The 20,292-nt window shown below is 34.5% G+C and overlaps 1 protein-coding gene across 1 annotated transcript in view; it reads right to left on the bottom strand.

The window, feature by feature from the left end:
* Positions 1-20,292, bottom strand: part of SGCZ (sarcoglycan zeta) — a 386,465-nt gene that overhangs the window by 128,182 nt on the left and 237,991 nt on the right. The window lies entirely within an intron of this gene.

Here is a 20,292-nt window from a genome sequence, read left to right as displayed (position 1 = left end):
CCACAGATCTTTAGATAAAGAGGGACAGAGTTGAGAAACAGAGATGCTGATTTTTGCATTTTCTCTTCTACCCTTTCTTGGAGTCAGTGGAACTGTTACTGCATTTCTGGAGAAAGTCTTCATGCACTTGGCCTGTTCTGTAAAAGCTTATCTAGTTCTATGCAATTCCCACTTAATACATCAGAGATATGTGAAGGAAGAACAGAATCGTTCCTACTGTTGTAATCTAGAGCTAACATGGCCTTGCCAGAGAGATACAGCTTTTCTCTGAACTATTTCTGCTCAGCATTTTAACCTCTATATACTTCTCAGAGGATCAATTATAATTTATAAAAAATTACTGGAGGCTACCATTCCAGTCTCTAATATGTCTGTGTCTCCATCTAGTATTCCTGCAACTTCATTATTAACTATAAACTATTTATTAACCTTTTTTAACATTTATCACCTTAAAAACTTCTGCTCACACTTCCAAACCCTCAGTGAAGTACAGTCCTCTGAAGCATTAATTTGACTTTCTTCAGTGACTCAGGCACTTGATAATTAGCAATATCCCTACCAAGATTGATCACCTAGAGTCTAATTAAATACTCAGTGTGAACATTTCCTGATTAAATTCAATTGCATTATGCAAAATTAACACCAAACCCAGACACCTATTCTTTGCTTCAGGAATCTGTGCCAGTACTCTGTTTTATACCTTTATTTCATTCCAGCTTCAGTTTTCAACATTTTTTATTATAAAAATATTACTATTTTTCATAACTCTAATGCATAAAATATAGAAATGCTATTCTTCTGCAGCACCAAATAACAAATAAGAAAGAATAACAGCTGAACATGAGAACACTCCCTCCTCCAAAATCAGTGAGACTTAGTAGGATCACTGGCAGATTTCCCTCTGATTCAGAGGGACACCAGACTGTCACTCTCAACTGCTTAAAGCACAGACTATTGCATAAATTGATATTCCACACAACTGAAATAATATGAAAGAAAAAAAGCCAACACACACTGATTGTTTTTGTACCATTGCACAACAGTGCTGTCCATTGTGGCGCCTTAAAAAGTATCATTAAATCCAGAATTTAATTTCTTTTTCCAGAAAACCTAATCAGAAGGCCTCTTCAGAAAGTAAGAACTTTTGAAATTTGGAGATACTGTCCCAGTGAACTATGTCACAACAATGTCCTTGTGAAATACACAGATACAATGCTTTGAAAATTAAAGACCTAAAACCATGAAGAAAAATAAAGGCTAGAAAGCTCACAATTCATACAATTCATATAGAAACATTCAGAAAAGGAGAGAGGTAGTGATTTTGTGCAGTTCTAAACAAATAAGATTACAGTAATAAGTAATGTTCTAGTGAAATTCAATTACTTTATGAAGATATTTATCTTCTTTTTTTTTTTTTTTTTTTTTTTTTTTTAGTTTCTGGATTTAGAGTCAGAAAACTTATTTTAGGACCTAGCAAATAAAGCATTGATTTTTCTAGAATCAAGTTGGCATCTTCCACTTTCACAACCTTTCTTCCAAATTCAGTTCACACTACTCTGCCCAGGGCCACAGGATCCTCACATATCATGAAGTAATCTTCACTTCCAGCTTAATTTTGTTGACATAAAACAGAAATTAATGTCTGAATGCAGCATGGCATCTAGACATCTTTATACTGAAAATATCTTAATTTATACTTTGGGAACACTTGATCAAGTTTTCAACAAATAGTCTTGAAAGTTTTTTAAAAAAAAGGCAAGAACCTACAAACAGACAAAAAGAATCAAAACCAAAGAAGGTAAAGCCACCAAAAAATCTTGTTACACCTAAGTGATCATTATTCTACCTAAATAATGCAAGCAGAGCTGTATATTATAATGGGAAACATAGGAAAATAATATATTTCTCATCTCAATTGAAAGAAACAATATAAATGTTTACATAAACGTTTTATCAGCCAGAAAACTGAATTTAGAGAACAACTGAGGAGGAGCTAAATTCATTATTGTTGCAAATGACCATTACAAAACCTTTTGCCAACACTATTAAATGGGGTTTTCACTGTATATATTACAGTAAAGTGAAAGATGAATTTGAAAGGCCTTTTCAATTTGGTAGAGAACAAATTTTCATAACTTAATCTCTGGATAGACTAGAACAAAGATAGATTCCTATCTATAAATACAACTATGTTAAAACCTTCTTTCATGCTAATTTTACAACACAATTATAATATAGCAAACAGAACATTAAAAGGATTAATAATCATGTGTAATGATAACTTCACCACCAACCATCAAAAAAAGATGAAGCAAACAGCAAAAAGAAATATCAAAGATTTAATAATTATCATAAGATCCGTAACACATGAAAAGTGGACGCCAAAACCAGCCAGGTCTGCTGGTGTCATAGTTACAGAGAGAGGGAGTGGAGTTTTTTAGCACTGAGTGGGGGTCACCACAATGTTTATTCAACACCACCAAGGTCATTGCTGGGATGATGGTTTCAGCAGGAAACGCCAGGCGCTGGAAGCCAGGAGTTTGCCGTCTCTGCCAGAGCACAGGAGACAGTGCCCTTAAAACCCCTGCTGAACTTCTGCTGCCCACCAGCCTCCCCCCTTCCCTTTTGTATACTTTTGCTATTAATAGTGCTGTTGTCAGCATGCTTTTAGTAAAGTGTTATTTCAACTCATAATCTCATTTGTTGTCCCTTCCTTACCAAAAGGGGCAGAGGAAAGGGAGTGGCTTCCTTGTAGTTTAATTTTCCTGATGGTGCTAAAACCAACACAAATGTTTACGGTTTAAGGTTTGTATACTACCCAAACTAGTTTTATTCTTTTGAAGTTCACTGCTTTTTCCTGTTTTACAATGTATCACATGAGATATTCTTTTCCCATTCATGAAAGTTAGGAAATACTTTATAGCAAATAAATCTGAATGAAGGGGAACTGTATACCTGCCTATGACTGCAAAGCCAGTGTTTTAAGAGGATACCATTAAAAACCCCTTAATTATTAAAATGGCGAATTTACCTTATTTGACTAGCAGAATATTCAGAGTAGCTCAATGAAGGTATTTTCAAGAATGTCTATCAGTGGTTTCTGCACAAAATTTTCTGCTTGTCAAGGAGAAACAGAACCTTTCAGCTATATTTATGCTTGCTTAGGTCCCAAGGGCATTTTTAGGCCTCCCTAATTAAGGCAATGCTTTACCAGTGCTCCTGCAGTTGCAGGTAATTGGCAATCACTAACAGCAGGGTTCTGATGAGGATTTACTTTGTTAAAGTAGAAAAAAAATAACCAAACAAAAACAAGAAGAGAAATCTGTTTTCTTCTTTTATTTATCTAAGGCTAAGCCTCCAAACAACGGTAATGAATTTCAATTTAGCTTAGATTCTACTAGGTGAGCTATTTTATCCGTCAGTTACATGAAAAATTCAATGACCCGAGCCATCAAACAGGGAATTTTTATAGCTGCAAAATGTTGAATTTTAATAGTAACTGTTAAACTTTAAACAGCAAGATTATGGGTTTTTTTACAAATACTGATAATACAGAGACAGAGGGGGAAAAAACCACAGGAGATGATTAATTTTTCCTGAAAACACAGAGATATATTAAACATCACATGAGATAATAACTGCTACATATAATGTGATGTGGCATAACCCTTCAAGTAACTGTTGCACAAAGTGAGACCCCCATCCTCACCACCTGAGTCGTCCAGGCCTCTCCATGAGGAGAACTTTGAGAAACAGTTCAAAGAGGTGAGCTACCAGCAGTGGACGAGGACTGAAGTGAGAACTAATTGGGAGAATTCAACTCACAGAAATCAGGGGGACCCAACGGGCTGAATGAGGGTGCTGAGGAAACTGGCTGATGTTCCTGCAAGGCCCTTCACTGCCATCTTTGACAAGTCATGGAGATCAGGGAAAGCCCACACCAACTGGAGAAAGACAGCAGTTGCACCCAGCTTCAAAAGAGGGCAAAAAGACAATCCAAGGTTGTGGACAGGTATGTGAGCAAAAGTGGGCTGGATAATTGGACATGCAGGACAGTGATTAATGCTCATTCCCTATCTGGAGACCAGTGACAAGTGCTGTACCACAGGGGTCTCTTGTTTCAGTGTCTTTATCAATGACTTGGAGGAGTCAAAAGAGGTGGACTGTCAAGACATTTTACTGAGGTATTATTAGTCAGATACGGTTGTAAATTTGGACTAATTCTCAAATTTTCTGTTTATAATCTGTATGTAGATATATACATGTATTTCTGTGTACATACTAACATAAATAGTAGTTATCCTAAAAGCAAATTACCTAATGAAAAGCTTAATCATGTTGAATTTATCTCTGATGAAAGACCATTGGCCACCTTCTACTGAGGAGCTGGAAAATGTAAGAAAGCTCTTTTATACAATGCTTACAAGGTAAACCCATAAACTGAGATAATATCACTCCTGTTGTAACACAAAGAAAAAAACTCATTAAAAAGTATTTATTGCAGCCTTTTTAGAGAAGTTCTTGCACATTTCTACAGGTCATATACGAACACATCCTCCTATTTTTATTTCTATTAATCATACCCTCTTCTCCTTAAAGTTATACTTATGTTAAGTGTAGGGACCATTCACTCAGTGAACATAAGTGTCTTATGTGGCCTTTCTAGATGGATCAATACTAATTAGTTTTGATATGAAACGTTACCATTTAATCTGTGTATTTGGTATATATTTCTATAGCCATTAAAATGTCTTGAACATTTAAATAAGCAAAGCACAAGATGAATGATACAGAATTAAAATAGTTCTGAAAATTTATCTCTTCATAAATAAATAAGTAAAAAAAAAGAGAGATGATTGAATGCAGTGTTTTCTGGAAATAATTATCCTTGCTTCGCTTGGTAAAAAAATATATACTTTATACAAAATATGCACAGTATCAGATGGGCACCTAGGTTCTGTATCCATCTTTAACTACAAACATTACTCTTAACAGCTTAGAACAATTAGGCAGATTATTGTGTCAAATAACAGACCAAGAAGCAATAAAAATTGAAGTAATTGAAGTCTCTCTCTTATGAGACTTAAATTTACTCCAGAATTCTCTATCCTTTTCCCCTGCAGTGGTGCAGAGAGAGAAGGGAATGGGGGTTATGGTCAGTTCATCACATGTTGTCTCTGCCACCCTTACTACCCTCTCTTCAGTGTGCATCTTTTCAGAGAAGCCACTCCTATAGACCACTTTCACTCTTCTACTCCATTATCAAAACCTTGCCACACAAACCCAACACAGCATTAAAAATACTTTAAGAAGGGAGACTTGTTTCTGAAAAAAGTTCATCTAAAAAGTGAAAACTTTCTTCTGGACCTTCATGGTGGAACAGACAGGCACCTATCAAGTATTAGGAGTTTAAATATTGGCTCTTTCATTTTTATATGAAATTCAAAGTGTAAAGGTCAAGAGAAAATCAAGAAGTATGTTGATAAATTCATGAGAAAATTTAGGGATGAGACAAAGTACTAAAGGACTAGGAAAATGTTGCAAAGCCTTATACTTTATTTTGAAAGAGACATGGAGCTCCATCTTTGAAGTTATGGACAGGAGTCAAAGTTAAGGAATTACAATCAAAAACCCCACTCATTATGTGAAAGAAAAATCTATAGTAATCTTGATACAGTATCTAGGAACTAAATATAAAAGCAAGGTACCATACATACTGTACTATCAAATGAAGGGACTTGGTAATATTACATAGGGAGTTTGATGAATTTGCCACAGTAGATCTTTTATCAGCTACATGATAAATTAATTATCCTTCCTCTCTTCTTTTTCTTTTAAATTAAATTGCAGTACTGCTTAGAGAAGCTAATTACGTTAGAGTGATTATGATAACTGCTACACAGACATAAAAAACTACACTATTTTTTGATGTTTGCAAATTAACACAACAGGAAAGAGATTACAATGAAATATCTCTCTATCAACTGGTTAAACAGAGATATGTGGCTGATGGCCACATATTAAAAACATACCTTTCTAACCAATGACACCATTCTGTGTAGATTTATGGAAAGAGTGCTAAAACATAGCCAAAATCATAGAATACTGTGTATAATTACACCTCTTCAACAGATATGTTAAAGAGTATGTGAACAAAAGAGACACTGTTGATTAAATCTTGCTGACCAGAATGGAAGTTTTATGTGGTCTGAATATAGCAATGCTGATCTTTTAAAAATAGAACACAGATAAGACACTGTAAAAGAAATGCAATAATTCTGTCACTTATTGTGAGAGACTGTCACGTTATGTAAAGATTTTAATAACTGGATCATAACACTTATAAAGAAGGGGAATATGTATAACTCTTTCCCTATGCTCACTGCTTAAGCTGAAACTCCTTGTTCTGGACACTTGTTTAATGAACATCATTTGTATAGCAATGATGATCTGGCAAAAGTGTCTGCTAGCCTTCCAGTACTTAAAGGGAGCTTATGAAAAGGAAGGTGAGTGACAAATTACACATGCAAATAGTGATAGGACAGTAGGGAACAGTTTAAACTAAAAGAGGTGAGATTTAGATTAGATGGTAGGAAAAAAAATCTTACTGTGAATGAAGCACTGGAAAACATTTCACGGAGAATTTGTGGATGTCCCATCCCTGGAAGTGTTCAAAGCCAGGTTGAAAGGGGCCTGAGCAAACAGATCCAATGAGCACTAATCCTTGCCATTAGTGAAGGGCTTGGAATTAGATTATCTTTAAGGTCCCTTCCAACCCAAGCCTTTTCTACTATTCCATGAAAATCAGGTTCAGTTTGCATACTCTGCTCTAAGTTCAGGGCATCCTGAAAAGGCATCATAGGTAATTTACAAGCAGCACCTAAACTTACAAAATACAAATTCACAATATGAATCCAGTGTGCATCCACTATTATAGTTTGCTATTTTACAAATGACACTTTTGTACATCCCAGATGTGGATACTCTGACACTCTGAATTGCTAACATGGCATCCCCAGAAAAGCAATGCTATTATCCTAACAAAAAAGTCCATGTTGCCAGAAACTAGTATGACAGCTTATTGTACTTGAATTTTATGAAGAAGAATTTATTTTAAACAGTACTATATAAATCCTACTGTAACTAACAGAAAGTAGTTCTTTGGAAGGGATTTTAAGTACCAGTGGCTGTGCCTACTCCTTTGAAAATTATTCCATGAACAACCAAGAACTTTAAGCAGTAAAGTTTTGTTTGGATATGCATTATTTAACTATCAAAAAAGCCCCGAAAAGACTACAAACATCCATTGAAAACCAAAATCAATAGTTACATGGTACTTATGATAATCTACTCATTATCCAGAAAAATGAAGCACTACAACTAACCTCATGACTAATTGCATTTTTGCACTGCACAATGCTTTTTGCCAAATCTACCCTTAGCACAGCTAAACTGGACATTTGGAATGCAAATTGAATTATCAGCTTACAAAAGCTGTACAAGGAAGCATTACACAAAACAAATCAATATGTGTGAAATGAGAGAAAACAACTTCATCCCTGAGGAAGAGCCATCCTAAAGTAGAAGGTGAAGTAGTGCAGAGTCATAGCTGCTATTTCTTACATTCCTCTACAGCATGGGTAAATTAGCATGTTTAGATATGGTCTGGTCTCCTCAGTTTAGCCTCAATCCCCTTAAGGCCAGAGAAATGACAAGCACCTGCTGTATCAAAGGAATAGGATACGAATGGGATCAGAGCTATCTGTGGTCATTTCAAGAACAATATCTTAAATCCTCTAGCCTTCATTATTCAAAACCATGCATCTATTAATATATAAACAGTTCATTAATGCAAGTGAATATTGTAAAATACTAGTCACCATAAATCACAATCTAGCATACTTTTACATAACTTTAATCATATTCTAAGTTTCAGAGCCCATGAAGCATTTATGATTTTCTTAGTATCAATGTATGCAAGCCATATGTATTAATTTTCAATGCAGTTAGAAAACCTCCACTGCTCCACAGTACAACTTTTTTTAAAACAAATACTGGAGCCAGTGCAACACACAGAATAAATGACAGATAAATGTACTGTGAAGTCGAATACTACTATGAATTATATTTGTATTGCTTCTGTCATGTACAATTACATAAACTAACAATAAGCAAACATTTGGGTAAGACCAAGGATATTTTACATATTTATTAACAGAAAAGGTTTACAGGTTTTCAGAGAGCAATTATTTAAAAACAAAAAAGTACTTTTCAAACCACTCACAGATAAAATGTGTGAGATTGTGCCAGAAAAATGAAGCTGCAAAAGTGGATATCACTTTGGATGTATTACAAATAATGATACTTATGCTTGGCTATTTTCTATGAGTGATTATAGAGTAGAATCAAAAATATCTATTGCAACCAAATAGTTCTTTCTGTGAAATGGAGGTATAAGAAATCCTACTCTGAAGTTTTTGACTTGGGAGTTCTACAACTGGGATCTGAGTAACTTGGTTTGTCAAAGTCCTTTTGGGATTTTTAATTGTCAGAAAAAAAAATCATAAGTAAAACTGTCATTCTGTGCAGTTTAATAGCAAGCCTTTACTCTCATTCTTGATTCTATGATGCAAAATTTCTTCTGCAAAAACAAGGGTAGATTATTTTTTAACTTGATAATAAGATATAACACTTGTTTTAATAAATAAGTCTGAATTTCCTGCATACACGATTTCTCTTTTGCCCATGACAATTTTTCTTCAAGCATGGGCAAATGCATACTATCAGTGAAAGTCTTCAGATGTGGAAAATACAGATCTCCATTCCTCTTTGCATAGGCTTGCATAACCTTTGAAAATTGTATGACCCACCTGCATCCCATCTATTCTCACTCTGAACTTGCATGATTTATCTTAGAAGAGATCTGATATGGTGCACACAGACAACTGTAAACAGCCTTTGCTTGGATTGCTAGAATGGATGTTCTTACTACATTCAAAACCAATATCCAATAACCTAAGTGCAAGGACTGACTAATAGGATTCCCATTATTTTTAACACTGACAAATAAAAAAAAAAAATTGTGTTTTTCCCTATAATAAAAAAAAAAAAAATCAAGTTTTTACTGATATTAATGGGTGACTAACAGCTTCTTTTTCTTAACAGAGAAAAAACATCTTTGTTTTTGTCTAGATCAAGCTCTTGATAGAGCAGGACAAAGTTGATAGGTGCTCTTCATTCTAAATTCACACATCTCAAATTTTACTGCAGAACACTCATACTTTTACAGACCTTATCTAACTTGATCCTCATTTTCTGAACTTCTTGAAAGCCTGCACAAGCCTTGCAAATTACTCCAATAGTGAATTTAAATTTATGGTTTTAGTTGAGGTGTGAATCTGCTGAAGATTATCTCCAGATCATTCCCACTAATGCTGCTTAATTCTCTAAACATGTGAAAACTAGAGTACTTTCTAATGAAACTAGATGGCCTCTAAATCACTAAAGGGTGGGATACACAATTCAGGACAACAAAAGCATGCTGCCTATTTTACCACTTTCACCCCAAAACTTTTAAATTTCTGAAGCAGATCAGAAAGATTAATCACTTTTCACTAACAAGAAAATGAATCCTAAAAGGAGCCCTTCTCACAAGTATTTTGATATCTACTATCTATCTTCTGATATAGAACAAGGAAACAAGCCAAGTAGGTTGAACAGAAAACAAGAAAGGCAGCCACATACCCAGATGCTGCAGAAAAGCAGAGTTTTTTAGTTCACCATCTGGAGTCTACTGCTGCCAAGCACATCTTGGGAGTAGCCAATGGTACTGAATCCATTGCTGAGGCACATTACCTAAGATGGCACAGGATTACACAAAAATACTTCTCTAGTACCAGCAAGAAAGATTAACTGAAATTATATGCGTCAATCCAGTCTGAAGAAAACAGAAAAGAACTTTCCATATGCAAAATTGCAGCTTTAAAGTTTGGGCAAAGCTTTCAAAAAATGAAATAACACGTGGGAGAACAATGGAATATTTTTGACAGCATTTTTTTTATGTTTTTCTTTTGGAATATTTGCTTTCTTTTCAAGTATGTTCCATGTACATTATCAATACACAGGTTTGATATGTGGTCACATACCAGATGCAAATATTTTAAACTATAAAGGGATACAAATAAAACAAGAGAGGAAAATTATCACATAGCGTCTACAGTCTATTCTCTTTCACTATTGCAATTCTAGTTTACATGAGCACTAATCTGTATGAATTGATTCAATTATCAAAAGCAATTAAATTACTACATAATTCATGCAGTCACCAGGTTGTTCCATTAGTTTTAATTCTACTAAGCTCCATATCATATTCATAAAATTCTTGGGTTTCTCAAGAATAATAAGTATGAAAATAATTTAGATGTGACTATCAGAGAACTGTAAAAGGCTGCTTTGTGAGCCTTAAGACATTATCTGCAGAGAGACACGTGCAAACAGTAAGATTCTGTTTCAATTCTATTTTATTTTCTTACACTCTAAACTTTTTTAGTTGCTGACTTAAAACAGGATTATACAACTACAAGAGACACCCCTACTCATAAAGCTCAGTCCCTTCACCAAGCAGTAACATTCCCTCAGTAAGGACTGTGATTTTTATCATCCTCTCAATTGCAGACACTGGCTTTATCCAAGAACATCCAGAGAAGTGTAGCATCATGAATATTCACAGACATGCTGTGGGAATATTGATAGAAAGGCATTGTGGAAAATCACATCTACACTGCAGTGTAGTTAGCAAGTAAGTAAGTAAATAAAAAATATTGTTCTTAGAAACTGTTAATATTTTTCTAAATTGTAAATGACAAGATCCTTGTCATAAGGGGCAATATGTGTTTATTCCTTCAAAGGGCAGACAGACTTTGATTTAGACAGGAATTGATTGTTAGAGTCTGTGAAGAATCAAGACTACTTCTCCAGTATAATGTGTACTGCAATGTGCAGGTTATGGGATGTAATAGGAACATCCCATTTCTAGATTACGGTTGGCCACGTTCTGCTGGTCCTGGACACTTTCTGACTGCATCACCATGTCTTGTCAGATATTATCAGTGAGTGAATGCCAAGCCTCCACTCATCCTCTTCCCCAGTTCCTATCTGATGACATGAAAGAAACAGATACAGATAATTTTGTGAGTGCCCAGCTCAGACTCCTTTAATACCTCTCATTTATGGTGATCTGTAGTTAAGCCCTTGCCAAACGAAAAAGGCTTTCCAACAGCGCAGGTCTGTGCATTGGTGTGATATGGCTAATGTATTTAAAGTGTTATTTTCTGTAGTGGATTTTGATGTTGAATGCAGTTAAATATGCACATTAAACAAAATTTACCAGTCCAGCATACACACTGAAAGTGATGTAAATTAATTACACCTCTTACCAAAAGTTATTTGGGTTTCAAATTGCTTTTAGTTTTCTAGACTATAGAATGCATTGCAACACAATTTACCCCCAAAATGGCAACGGTCTCTAACTTTTCATTTTCAGAGATAATTCCTTCTTCTGAACAAGTTCTGAAAATTAAGGAGGTAGTTATGGTGGTTGGGAAATTTGCTACTTACAGGCTCTAAGCATATTTTCTGAGTGTTATATATACAAGCCTGCATCAGACCAACATGATCACATCTATTTTCAACAGCTTGTATTACAAAGAACCTTTACAGTATTTTCATATGTTGTGTCACAATGTATTGGTTTTATCTATCAGAGCACAACAAAAGGAGCTTAAATATGGGAAGTCTTTGCCAGGTTTCCAAATTTCTTCTTCTTTTGATATTGCCCGTAGTCTTTTATTTCTATATAATATCATTTTGAGTGTCACTGTACTCACTATAATCTCTGCATTTCACCAGAAAATTCAAACCCATTTATTTTACCTGATGAAAAACATGTCCTGACTATAAGGCACCAGAAAGTCACTATTTAAATCTTAATTTGATATATTAGTATTAATGCTATTTAGTCACTTCAAATATTTTTGGGTGTTATTTTATATAAATACTTCAGTAACTTGTGAAGTATTAAAAAACCAGTTGCGTTCATTGATGAGAAATTATCACATTTGTTTCAATTCTCATATTTCAACATGGTTCATAATGTAAATATGGTTTCTAATATAATGTTTGAATGTGGTTTCTAATATGTCTTGAAGTTTTGAGATGTCTTGCAGGTAACTCTCTGCAGGTTGACCCCCTCCCCTTACTTTCTCATATATATATATTAGAAAGATGTATAAATAGAGATATATATATTCAGAAATATATTTCTGATACAAAATGGCTGACAAGGTTTCTCTTTTAAATAGGTCCCAGTAATGGCTCTTCACTAAATTTTCTGTGCAAATTCTGTGAATCACTAGTGATATAGCATAGCAGGTTGTAGAATATTTTTACGAAAGTTTTTCCTTCCAAGTTGTAGCATTATCCACCTTATCCAGAAAAGAAGTATAAATTTCTGTAAACAAACAAAATGGAAAGAAACTTTTGCCTTAAAAAAACCCCAACAAATGACTATGTTCTTTACTTAAATGCTTAAAGAAGAGGAAGGTGTGATGTTGGTTTGAAAAGTTTTCAAAAATTTCTAAGGACCAAAGAGATTAATCAGTTATATATTAAGGGAAAATTTAATCAGCCTTTATTTTTTATATTTTGAATCTCAGCTAAGCTTTATTATTTCCAGTTAATTTTTTTGTTTCTGAACTCAGCATGGATATATATGACTGGCCTACAAATAATTCAGAACATTATGGATGCTCTCATTTATCATGAGAGAACGAGGGGTCAGCACCATCAGTGATGAACCTAGAGCATGCATCCACTGAGGAGAACTTGGTAAGATACTGATATAGCCTACTAGAGAATTAACATATTATGCAAAACTTCTAATAGTGAATTTAGAAAATATAATCAACATCTTCTAAGACATTCAGTACTCCCCCATTAAATGGAAATGTGTGTTTCCATACTCTACTGTCATAACATAATTTTCAAAATAGAACATTCACATCTTCTACCTTTCTGTCAAAGATAGTTTTACACCAGATTAACATGTAATGATTTAAACACACTTCTTTATTTCAATAAGACTGGCAGTACTTTGCTGCAAATGCAGCTAGGAAGCCAAAGCTCATTTTAGTCCTTGATAAAATTTGTCTGTGGTAGAAAGGATGGAACTTGGCTTTTTCTTGTATGTCAGTATCAATTACCAGTGCCATTCAGAAAGGAAAGGACACAGCATTATATAAAGGTTATTAAACTAGAACCTGAGCAAGATTTCTGTTCTTTTCAAGACCTCTTAAAGTAAGCACCATTATTCATTTCAAAGAATGCAAAGATGAGAGATATACTTCATTCAAACAGATTTCTTTTAAGCTGTAAAAATCTACATTGTATTTCTTCAGGAAAAGATCTTGCAATGAACGCTATGCAGCTCATTAAAACACATTTGTACACAGCAAGCTGGGGAGAAATTAATTTTTTGATAGTTCATTGTTTAGGCTACTTTCTACTGGCATGACGTCCAGTAAGTTTTACACAGAAAACATAGGAAAGTCCAACAATATACGTGAATCCAAAATTAGAATATCAGATTTTTCTTGGCTTTTGTGAGCACCCTAAAAAAAAAAAAGACCTAAAAAGATTTTTTTTTTGTCTTCACAGCTTTACAATTGTAAGCATATTGATGGTGAGGATTATGAAGAGGACAAATTCAGAAAAGGAGTCATAGGTTTTATGCTAAGATACTCAGAAATTGTCTTGCAGAATATCTGGGGTTTTTTCCCTGATACGTCATTGCTAATTCCCATTTAGGTGACAGCTAAAAAAATTCTTGGCAAGATGCTGGTTTCAACTCAGTAGTCAAAGGAAAATATCTAACAAAGAGCCAAAGTAAATTATTTGAACTCAGTCTGCAAGGCAGCAGCAGGTATCAGCTTGTTACTAAAGGGCAGAGGATTCTGTGCTCCATTGCAAAAAGCTTAGAATTTTTGAGGCAATTAATTTACATTTAAAACCAAATAGACTGCTTAGTTTAGATTCTCTGCTCTTAAACAAGCTCCTTTCAGAAGGGTCATATATGGCCAGAGACAAGGACACATATTAGATTTGGCTTTTTTTTCTGTGATAAAATTAAGGAATGACCTGGTAGCAGTAAGGAACAGAATCAATGCCATGGTGTATTGAGGTGAGTTAACAGTAAAGATTCATATTCAGCTAAAATAAGTATTTTGGGATTCACGACATAATTATAGTAAGTGCAGCCATAGAACCTGATAAACTTCCATTTCACTCAAGTAACAGAATAGAACCAACCATATCCATTCTTCAAATGTACCTTGTCACATATAATTGGAGAGACAATGGATGCATTGGCTGATTCAAGTGGACTTCTGGGATTCCCTATAGAGGAACATGAGATAGGACTGCAGTATAATTCTGCCAAAACTACATCATAAGGAATAAATTCACCCACACACTGCCACACTCTCTAAGATGAATTAAAAAAAAAAAGTCTTACAAAAAAAACCCATAACAGATAGACAATGGTTTCAGACTACAGCTTGAAAGTGTGGTGTTAAGGCTTCTGATAGAGAGAAAAATAGTAAATCCAGATGTTTCAGGAACTTTCATATCAGAAGTGTAAGTGTAGAGGATTTCACTGAAAACATTTTTATTTAACCTGTGCTGAGCTCTGTCCACAGTTGGATAACATCAGTGTAGTAGAAAAAGCATGGAGAGCAGCACTGAGCTTGAACTTCTGATTATTGAGCAAGATTCTGTATTTTTCTTGCTCTGTATGGTCTGATTTGAGGAGACAGTGATGTATTCTTCTAGCACTCTCACAGACAGCTTTCTTGGTCTTCATTTTTATATAGAGGAAAAGGAAGGTATGGCTGAACAGAATGAAGATGACCTTTTACAGCTGACTGAAGCAAGACTAAAGGATTTTAGTTTCCATGCTCCTATGTATCCACTTAGTAAAGCAATAAAGGCATTGCATTAAAATAAACATTTTCACCTCTAATTAAACACAAAACACTTCTCTAGATCTCATTATTTACTCTGCAATCTTTTCCATAATGCCATTAACTACGTGCAGCAAATCAGAGAAAACACAATGCCTCCATGTAGTGAGCCTAAAACAAGTTGTACAATCTGTTTCAGATCTCTCAAATTTTATAATATCCCAATTCTTCTACCTGCTGGTATTGCTGTCCCTCAGAGCTCACTTCTGACTGGTTTGTCTAACACCCGGACCCGGAAGGCGGCCTCTATGCACTCCAGGAGTCTCCTGGATTCCTTTCAGCCTGCTGTATTGCTTTCCCAGCAGACATCCAGGTGGCTGAAGCCCCCCCATCAGGATGAGAGCTCGTGAGTGTGATGCTTCCTGTGTCTGAAGCAAGAACCTCATGGGGTCAGGCACCCATAGAAGACTCCATCTGAAAAGTGTCCTTTGTTGGTCCTGGCCTTCATTTTCACCCACATGCCCTTAACCTGTTCACAGCTGTTACTCAGAGGCAGCTCTTCACAGTCTATCCATTCTTTAACACAACTCCAAAACAGCAATAGCTCTACCCCTCCTTCCCAGCCTATCCTTCTGAAAACCTGGTAGCCCTCACTGGCAGTGTTCTAGTTCTGTAACTCATCCCACCATGTTTCTGTGAGAGCAGTTAGGTCACAGATTTCTAACTACATCATGTTTTCCAACTCCTCCTGTTTGTTACCCACACTGCATGCATTGGTATGATCTCTTCAATGGCTACATAAAAGAAAAGCAACTACATGTAATTAAAATCAGTCAACTACACTGCGAACTGAAAGTTGCCAAAAATGGGAACAACCCAAAAAAAAAACCAAAAAAACCCAAACAAACCCAAGAAACCACAAGCAATGAAATCTCCCACTAGAGTAGGAGACTATCTTTTGAGGACTTTTTTCCTATTACCTTTCCCTGCCTAGCCATTACCTAAACTAATTTCAAATTTTTCAAATAATTTGCCTTGAAAGATGTCATCTTTAAAGATAATAACCAGCACTTAACAAAATTTTTATTCACGTATTTAGAAATCTGACTGCAGAGTCTAAAGAAAATATTAATGACAAAAGAACGATTTATTTGGTGTTAATCCTTCAAGTTCCTTGCAATTTATAGAATAGGTTAAATATATATCATTCTTCCTAGGATTTATATGATTCTATAGCATCCATTTTGATAAGAAATGCAAAAAAAGGTATAAATAATTTCAGCATGCAACACATTTCTAATTCACAATATTAAAATGAACAAATATGAAAGACTGCATCAAATTTATTACGTACACAGCGGGAAATAAAAATTAACTACCAGAAAACAGGTTGTGTAAATATTCTACACGAGAATAAAATTGAATTATGTACAAGTGTTGCAAAACAGACTAAATGAAACCTTAAGTTTTACAAACTTTATCTAATCAACATTGAACACAGAGATCAACAAGCCACAACCAAATTTGTTACAGACTCAAGTGAAATATAGGTTGGTTTTTGTTGTCACCTTATTGCAAAGGCTCCATACCTTCTTGGTGATTTCTCATGGGCAGCCCATTGCAGTACTGACACCTGCCTCACAGCACAGCCAACAAACTCTAACTTCTTGACCACCCAGCCTACTCTTTTACAATACCCATCCTAACTGGACCTAGCTGTGGCTTATTAAAGGCAAGCCTGTTCCTAATTCTTGGTAATTAGTGCAGCTGTAACTCCTTAGGGGTGAGATTATTTTCATGACTATTTCTATTCTCCCACATTCCATCCGTCCACAGATTTTATGCAAATAGTTTTTGCAGGCATTGAGTACAAACGATTAAGCTACACCATCTGATGTCACCAATACAATCAGGAATTTCTGCACACTGCTTGTTGACTGTTTGACATGGCAGCATTGCTGCTGTCTGAGCCACACAGACCCTGCTCCACATCCTAGCACCTGGAAATTCTAGGATGATGGTTCAGCATCCCAGCTGCATTCTCTCTGCTGCTTTAATGAAAAATTTTGGCCAAATTAGGACCCCTTGATTCCATCTAGAAATTTAGAATTTAGAAATTCATGCTAGAATTGTTGCAAGAAATTCAAGCAAAAAAAATTCAGAATTGATACATTTCTTGAAAAACATTTCACACACACACCAAAATTTTTTTTTAAAACATCTTGAAGTCCAGAAGATAGAGAAGCTTAATATTCTGAGAAAGCCTCATTCAGAATTTTTTAACCAGTTGAATAACACCAGTGCAACCTTGAAATGCTGTAGAGAATTTCTGCTTAAGGCAACAGTAGAATGTATATTCTCCTTATGAATACTGAATAGTCAGCATTTAAAGAGAATTTCTAAGTAACTGATATATTTGCATGATACTAATGTCTATGACTCTTTTGTAGCGATATAGAAAACATTCCTCCTGTATGAATATTTAGTTCCATCTAAGTGTGCATAGAGGCTGAAAAATTTATATTTTTTCCATTCATTTCTATAAAATGCCTTAGAAAGTAGTTTTTGCCATAACTTGTATATGATGTCATCTTGCTGGATTTGCTCAGTTAAATTCTATTATTATTATTATATGGGCACCAAATATTTTATCTTATCTTTTATAATCATTTAATAGTCACATGAATCTGTAGGGTGATACAGCAAATTGTTTGCTTTGTTTGCTGTATTTAAAAAACAGGCAAAAACATAAGGCTCATGGACTCAAGACTGAGTATTTTTTTTATTCATTTGCTCTCCTCTGACCACAAGAGATTTTATTCTACCTAAAATCCAAACCAGATCTTTTTCTGCAATTTTTTTAAATATTCCTCTTACTGTTTTGATGTAGCAATTGCATCAGCCACTATATAAAACCCACACATACAACAATATTTCTTTCATGATTTTAACAAGAATGACTTACCCAGGAGTAATAAGGTAAATACACTGGCATTACAAAGACCTTTTTTTACTGCAGTTACACTAATGATCTAAACTGTAGAGCTGAAAAAATTTGGACCATCTGTTTCCTGCTCAAACAAATTTACTATCAACGCTTTCGTATTGCACCATCTCTATTAAATTCTTTGATTACCAATCTGGATAACAATAACTTACACCACCACAGGAAAAACACTGTTTTATAACCCATTTATAGCCCCACTTTAGCTATTTGTACTGATGTCATCTGAGTAACTATCATAAACTTCTACAAAAGATGGATTAAATGGGAATTGGGCTTCCAGTGAGGGATCACACTTTCTATGTTCTGGTCAGAGTGACTAGCACTTACTGCTGGATTTACTTGTCATTCAAATAACGCTGCAGTCTAACCTGAGTTTCATTTTTGGGATTAGAGACAGACAAACCTACAAGGAAAATTTTTACCGAGTCATGTGTTTTCACAACAACACTAACTAGAAATGCAACTTGATTTTCCAAGTCTAGTCGGAAAATAAATCTTTGTTTTAACACTCTTGTGATGGGCAGGAACATCTTCCACTACAACAGGTTGTTCAAAGCCCCATCCAACCTGGTCTTTAAGGTCCCGTCCAACTCAAACTATTCTCAGAATCCATTATGAATATATTATAAATATGTTGTGTTAAACTAATTTGTAGCATATACTATTTAATATTCCAACTACAGAATAAAGAGGCAATTTAGCAAATCACACTTGATTAAAGTAATTGTTTCTAAAATCAAATGAGCAGTTCTGTAATGGAAGTGAAAGTAAATAATGTAACTTATCTTGATTTTAACAAAGGTTTTAGACCTTGGTAGCCAAAAATGTGCATATGAACTGGATTAGTGAACTGTAAAATCAGTGTAAAATTGTCCAAATTATCATTAGCACCAGTACATTTAAGGGGAAACTCAAGAGAAGTAACACTGATATGCAATCTCATACAACTAAGCAGAATATCCACAGGGCATTAAAATCAGTCAATCCCAAACTTTTTGTCTAGTAGCCATTACACGGAATATCTGAAAATCTAATATGCTACTATTTTTCACATAGACAGAATAATGTGTCAGTAATAAACTGGACTGTCTGAACAGTGTGAGGAGATTCTGCACTTGCTCTTTCATTAGATCTAGATTGTGCTAATGTACTTTCAGAGTTGTGTAGTGTGACTATTAATTTGGACAATATAATCAAACCTGCTATGTTAGTAGTTTAAATCTATATAAATAAGTCTCTGAATGTATATAAAGATATATACATTCAGAATAAAATCTATTATATATAATGATATATAATTTTATATAATATAATTATATTTTGAAAGGAAAATACAATATATATTGTATATATAATTTTGAAAGGAAAATGCAAATGAAAATTGTCATTGACCAAAAAAAAAATCCCTTTTTTAAATGTACAGCATATAAAACAATACTTGGATTTTAAAGGGATAATAGTAGCCACCTTTCCTAGTTGGATTTTACATCCTGCTAGAGTTTGATTAATATTCTTAAGCACATTGTGAATGTTCAGAAAAATTAATCAATATTTCATCATGTATGTTGATAGAGGAAGTCTGCAAAGAGCTCAGAGAGAGGTTCATAAATTTGAAAAATTTCAGTGGTCTGCAAGTGATGGCAAACACTTCCTAGTTTTCAAATGTAATCCTTTCATGTCATGGTTTAAATGGAAGCAGACAAAGGGTCAACCACAGTAAAGAAAAATAATTGTACCAAATACACATCATAATCACTTAGCAAATAACACTTGATATTTTTGAATCAGTTGCTGTCCAGGCACTGTATGACACTCTAATTGCAAATTCTTCCCATTTAAATAAGATGACAATTTTTAGGGATTTTAGGTCTACAGGTTTCAATGCATGAAGATAAACATTTCTAAGTGGATATGAACTGGGTTTGTCAAGCTGTGAAAAAACACTGATAATGGCAGATATTTCTGTTTCAAAAGGAACAATCACACAGCATTGCCAAAGAAAGGGCAAAGAAATACTACTTCTCTGTAAGACACTTAATGTTTTACTGGTGCATCACTATTTATGACTGTTTAATTGGAAGCAATTATTGGGTAATTGCTGCATAAATTGCATATGCTAAAAAACTCTTACAGCATAATCAGTAAAAAAAAAGAAACTCTCAAATCTTAGGGTATCTTCTTTCCTTATATTAAGTTATTTTAAAAAATTGAGGATCAAATAATTTCATCCTTTTTACTATTTACTGAAGTTGACATTTGACACAATAG

This window comes from Onychostruthus taczanowskii, unplaced genomic scaffold, assembly GCF_017590055.1.
Source record: "Onychostruthus taczanowskii isolate IOZ18803 unplaced genomic scaffold, ASM1759005v1 scaffold2, whole genome shotgun sequence".
Taxonomy (NCBI): domain Eukaryota; kingdom Metazoa; phylum Chordata; class Aves; order Passeriformes; family Passeridae; genus Onychostruthus; species Onychostruthus taczanowskii.
Note: the sequence above shows the minus strand (reverse complement) of the source record. Positions and strands in the feature narration are given on the sequence as shown.